This window comes from Protopterus annectens, chromosome 1.part2, assembly GCF_019279795.1.
Source record: "Protopterus annectens isolate FY-2018-M chromosome 1.part2, PAN1.0, whole genome shotgun sequence".
Lineage (NCBI taxonomy): Eukaryota > Metazoa > Chordata > Ceratodontiformes > Protopteridae > Protopterus > Protopterus annectens.
The window spans coordinates 1008235558-1008242421 of NC_056727.1; positions in this window are offsets into that span (position 1 = coordinate 1008235558).

Genomic DNA, 6864 nt, shown 5'->3' on the forward strand with positions numbered 1-6864 from the left:
ACGAGTGAACGGTTGTTAAACAGAAATAATGGGAATGGCAGATTTAATAGTGACACGCAAGAAGAATTTAACAATAATAACTTTTTAGGGGCCAAACCCAAACAGAGAAACCAATGGTTGAACCGTTCCAATCAGAGAAGGACCAACAGGTAACAGTTGGTACTTCTTCTGACATAGACCCTTTAGATGTCATGTTGATGAGTCCACTTTTACTAGGATCTACTGAACCTGATGTAGATGATTCTGACATTATTGACATGTCGGAGTCATCAACACGACCAGTGGTTACAGTGAACTCGTATGGAGATTTTTAAAGTATATAACTTCTCTCAAATGCCGGTTTCCATGGAAATGGTAGATTTGTTGGCCAAAGGTCAAACTTACGTTACCAAACAACATCTAGATATTGTAAAAGCTATAACAGACATAAAAACATTTACTAGGAAGCTCAACTTCCAGTTAATGATGGGAGGTAATGCTTACACTGGAGGTAGTAAGCAATTACACGTACCCAGTACATTTAATCCACCCCTTCACCCTTTATTGTCCACATTTGAACAAATTTGCGAGGTGGACATTAGGAATGTTAGAAATGTGTCTAGGGGATAAAAGGTAGTAACTGGAACTAGAGAGATGGAAAGCTTATCCACCCTTAGGTCACACAACGTATGCGTGTGTAAACCGGACAAGGGAGGGGGTGTTGTAATTTTCAACCAAGATAATTATTTTGAACGTATGACGTCCATGTTGGAACCACCAGCTTATACTCTAAGTTCTAGAAGTGAAGTCAATAAATCATATAAAATTATTAAGGACAGCATTGAAGAAATGTTCCTTGAGGGGAGGATTAACCAAGAGTATTATGACTACATGTTTACATCTTTTCCGAGATATCCTTACCTCTTTGGAATACCGAAATTGCACAAGGATTTATCAGATCCACCAATATGGCCCTTAGTTGATAGTCGTGGCTCGCCCTCTTATGCTTGTGCCAAAGTAGTCGACAGCATTTTGCAGAAATTTGTCAAATTAGAGACCCAAATCTGTAAAGATTCATGGTCATTTTTGGCAAAAATCAACAACATTGAGTTTCAACATCAATTTAATTTTTTAACCATCGATGTTAAAGATTTATACACGAGTATCCCTCATGATGTGGCAATAGAGTGGGTTAGTGCTAGAATGAGAGCTGGTGAAGCGAGTAGTCATGAAATTGTGCTCGTGGGTGAACTACTTGATTTGGTTTTGGCTAACAATTCTTTCATGTTTGGAGAGAATTTTTACATGCAAAATATTGGTGTAGCCATGGGGTCACCTTGTGGTGCGAGTGTGGCCAATTTGGTCATGGCCATTTGGGAACATCAATTCGTATTTGAACACCAGTCATACACGGATCAAGTGGGGTACTATACTCATTTCTTGGATGACATTTTCATTTTATTTAAGGGTGGAGAGTTTGAAGCTGTTGATTATGTGGATTACCTGAATAATACCACCAATTTTCTGCAATTCATTTGTTCCTTTAACACCACGAAGATTTCCTACCTTGATATTATGTTGGTCAAGAATTTGGAAGCAGCTTGTTTTTTCGCCCTTATTCATAGAAAATCCACTTACTCAAACACCTTCTTGCACTTTACTAGTTGACATCCCTTTTCACAAAAACTTGCAGTTGTTAAGGGACAACTAGTTAGAGCAGCAAGAATGATCAGTAAAGATGAAGATTTCTTTCAAGAATGCACACTAATGAAAAATATGTTTTTGAGTCGTGCCTACCCACTCAAGTTAATTGATGACCTTATTAGTGAGGTTACACATAAAAGATCTGACAAGTTTTACGAGCCTCTTTTGCCATTTAAAATTCATTCCACCACTGCGTCTACAGTCTTGCTTACTCTTGAACAACATATTGAAAGTACTATCGAACCCGAACAACTTGAACTACCTAGGTTTATAACTACCTTTACAGTTGATAGTTCTAGCTTATGGTATATCATCAACAAAAATTGGCATTTATTTCGGGCAGACCCATCAATTTCTTTTAAGTTAGGGTCTGCTCCGAAAATTACATATAGGAGAGCTAAGAACCTTAAATCACTATTTGAACAAAAACCTGTACCAACAAGATCACCAGGCATGTTTAAATGCCAATCATGTAATTACTGTAAGTTAGTACACGAATCAAACAGACTTTTTGTTCAAAGTTATGAATTTCACTTAAAACATAGGTTAAATTGTAACTCTACTATGTTGGTCTATCTGGATCAGTGCCAAAAATGTTCAGGGTTTTATATAGGCAAGACTGAACGTAGGCTTAGAGATCGTATGTACGAACATACGTATGCGATAAGGAAACTTAAAGAAACAAACGCGTTTGCTAGGCATATTCAGGAGCATCCGACCCACTGTTTCAAATTTATTGGCATTGAACAAGTTTTACAGAATAGTAGAGGTGGGCCAACTCAGCTTAGACTACTGGAAAGGGAGCTGTATTGGCAAATCATATTGGAAGCGTACCATACGCCTGGGTTGAATGAAGCATGTTCCATTTCTAGTGTGCTCCGCATTTTGAGTTTGAAGAGATAATCCAAGTGTAACTTTTTGAGTTGGAATTCTAACAGTCTAAGTAGGGTGTTATATTCTTCTTGTTTGACCAGTGGCTAAATTTTTATTAATTTCTCCATTAAGTATCCATTTTAATTTTTGATACTGATATGATTTAATTTGTACACATTTTTTAATATTAGTGTAATATATTTAGTTAAACATATAAAATTTTTATGGTCAATGTGAAGTAATAATTCTTGTAATTTAAATGTGGTGTACATTTTTTAGTGAGGTATTTAACATGGAAATATTTTAATTATTAACTCTTATGAGCAGTGAGTTAAATCATGATTTCTTTGTACACAGTTTTATTTACATTTTTTAAGTGTGTGCTGTTCACAACAGAACTTTTGGTGTTTAATAGCTTTGAACCAGTATACCTTTAATATCCTACTTTCAATTAACTTTGTTAATTGGTTTTATTTTAATTTAATTATGATGTCACATTATTTAAAGTTGGTTTAATGGTGTAATAATGTTTTCTGAAGAAGTTTACCTAAGAGGTAAACGAAAAGCGCTTAATAAACTCCTTGGATTACTTGTGAGCTTTCTTCTTTTTGGCGTGGACATCCTTCACGGACAGTGACTGTTTTACAGGCATTTTGCTGCTTTGGTTTCCTCTATGGTTCACTTTTTGTTTTTCATTAAATTAAATTACACAGTAAGATGGTTAACAGATTTTTACACATTCTAGAGAGCGTTAGCCAGGCTTGATACAGTGACATAGCCAGTTAAGTGACACATGTTGTTTGAGTCTAGTTTTAAATTGACCTAAGGTGGAATGTAAGGTAATATCAGCTGGAAGAAAGTTCCAGGATCTACTTACAGAGTTTGCAAAGAGAGAGTCACTGGCTGTGTTATTAATTTTGCTAGTCTGAATTAGTAGTTTGTTAGAGGATCGAAGCGGTCTAGGATTGTTATAGGGGGTAATAATATTTTTAAGTGCAGGAGTATTATCCGGATTATACAGGGTTTATAGGCCATAATCATTTGGTTATACTGGATTAGGCTAGGTAGTTCAAGCCACCCAAGCTGGTTTAGATTGATGCAATGATGTGTCCTAAATGGCAGCCCAGTGGCAAACCTGGTAATGTGGTAGTAGCAAATTGAGAGTTTGTTAAGGACAGTCTTGTTTAAATTCGAGATAGAGGGGATGCATACAGAAGGGTTGAAAGAAGGTGAGAGCGAGTTATGGCAATTTTAGCTGGAGGGGTTAGGAAGGCTTTTATTCTGTAAAGTGACCCTAGTTTTTTATTGATGGTTTATAGTTTGGTTAACATGTAGGTCGAATTTTAGATTATTAACTATGATGACACCTAATAGATTTGTAGAGGGGTCAGGGGAGATTATTGTGCCATCATTTGAATTTATGGTAAAGATGAAAGCGGTAGACCTACGTGTTGGTGAAAATAACAGCATTTTAGTTTTTTTGGGATTTAGGATCAGATGACGTTCAGAAAGCCAGTTTTCTATTGTATTAAAGATGGTCTGGGTAGCTGACCTTAACTCTACTGGAGATGTGGCTGAGCAAATCAGAGTAGAGTCATCAGCATATTGGCTACAGCTGACTTTTGGGATGACAGTATAAAGGTCGGTAATGAAGATGGAGAACAGCAAGGGTCCTAGTATACAGCCTTGAGTTACTCCAAGCGTATTAGGTAGAAGGTTAGAGACTTTGTTCTGCCAGAGAACAGCCTGCTGTCGGCCATTCAGGTAGGATTGAAACCATTGAAGGGCTCTAGTATCTAGACAGAATGTTTGCAGGGTGTGGATTAAAAGTTGGTGATCAACCATATCGAATGCCTTGGAAAGATCCAAGAAGACGGCTGAGGATATATAATTATTGTTGCGATTATGGTTTATGGTGTTGGTAAAGGCTAGGAGGGCTGAAGTAGTGCTGTGATGAGGACGGAAGCCATGCTGAGTGTCTGACATAAGGTGATTCTGGATTAGGTGGTGCATGAGTTGTCTATGAATACATTTTTCCATAATCTTTGCAAGTGGAGAGAGTATAGCTATTGTCCTCTAACTGGAGAATTATAAGTTTGTTGATCAAGACGTTCTTGTTAGATTTAGACTGGACAGGGATATCATAAGGGTTTTCAGGAGTTTGTATGGCCCACATATTGGAACTGGAGAAATGTATGGCCTTCCAATACTTGCAGATGCTAAGGTATCTATAGCCCTCACTATACTTACCACAGAGACCTTCCAGGGACAAAATTGGGACACAATGGATATTTCTCAGCCTTATGCCTCATGGATTCTTCAGAATTTCCTTGACATACTAATGGCATATATGTGTCACTATATGTCACCAATGGACTTAGCCAGAACCATGTATGCTTTCTACAGGATAGCATATCTCCCCCTGAGGTGCTTGGTGTGATAGATTGCACCCATGGTGCCATTAAGGCTCCATCAAGACCATGGTGGGAGTGTTACTGAAATAGTATGGGCTACCATTCCATAGACTGCCAGATAGTGCATAATGAATAGAGGTGCCTCATCAATGTGTCAGCCCAGCAATCTGGCATTGCCCATCAGTCTCTCATCTGATATAGAAGCTCACTCTAATGCCTCTTTCTGCATGGTAGTATAACTCAGGGTCCCCTTGTTGGCAAATGAAAATTTTAGCTATATTTATTTGTATAGGTATAGGTATAGTTTGAAAATGTATTGCTTAGTACTAAGCCACCCTTCTATTACTGTGTTTCTCCCCTTTTTTCTTGCATTTTCCAGGTGATGCAGACTACCCACTTGTTGCATTCTGTACAACATGATCACACACTGGTCTGGTGGTGAATTGCCCTTTGTTGGCAGTGCAGTCCCGTTATCAATCCTTCCACCAGTGATGATAGAGTTGGTAGGCAGCTGACACCAAAATTACAGGATTCCATGAAGTAGGCTCATTTACAGTACATGGTTATGCAGGCAAATAGGTGGTATCAAGTCCACAACTGAGGATGATGACATTCAGGTTAGTGATAACTTTCTTATAAAAAACACAGACTATAGTTCATGCATGCGGTGCTATGTGAGGGGTTATGCTGTGTGGTACAAGGCCTTCTGTCACTGTAGAGTAGACACTCCTTCTCGTTTGTAAAGAAATTCTTTTAACTACAGTTATTTGCTTTATATATTTGCTTTGTTTGCCACCTGCATACATTCAGTGACATGCCTAACTGTTCACTGACTTCTGTGCCGTGAGCTGCAATTGCAGAAAGCAAAATATTGAATATGACAATTTATTCTGTATTACTGTATATGCTTAGTTTACAAGCCTGCAGTGAAACATTCAGGTCATATGACTGCTCAGAGAAAGATTTCAGTTTGTAACTGGAAGAAATGGATGTATGTAAGCATGTATGTAGTGGTATGGTATTCCACTTTGCAGTTTAGAGGATGTGTGTTCACTTCCACCAGAAAGGAAGAAAGTAAATTTGTATATTTCTTTTGGTATGATCTGCTGTCTCTCTACTTGATATATATATATATATATATATATATATATATATATATATATATATATATATATATATAAAATATAATCGCTGTTGTTTATTAAGGTGCTTACATCATATTAATCCCTTATTTCATTAAAAGCAGTACCAATTTTAATTTGTGCAGTGCTAAGGGTAAAGTGGCAACACTGCTAGTGTTGCTGGCAGGGTTTATTGCACTATTGTAATTATACATCCCCTGTGTTCAGAAGGCCCTCCATATTGTTCTGCAGTGTAGTCTGCAGACTCCCCTCATTTTAATTTTTTCTAGCTGGTGTTTGACAACATTTTTTCTTATTTTAAACAGTGACATCAGTCATGTCAGATGCTGCTCAATTGTACATAGTGCTATTTTCAGTAGAAGAATTGTGCACCCTGACTAATAGATCAAATGTGTTATGCATGATGTCCCCTAAGGACACTGTAGCTGGTGGTGGCCATGATTATAAGGAAGTGCTAGTATATGAGCTTGAGTCTGACATACTGAAATGGTTGACCAAATGGATGCAGGTGATCCTAAAGAGACTGATCGAGATCTGAACTGAGAGGTTCTCCTACATGTAAAAGAAGGCTGACAATGGTTGCCTACCTTCTGGTGGATTACATCACACCCACTTTTCCAGTACTTTCTTGAGAATCATATGGTGTGGCCGACTCTGACCTCACATGTCTGTACAGTGCTGCAGCTTTGTCCCTGTTTTCTTCTTGAGGCTGGAAGGTTCTATTTGACACAAACAACACCATAACTATACCT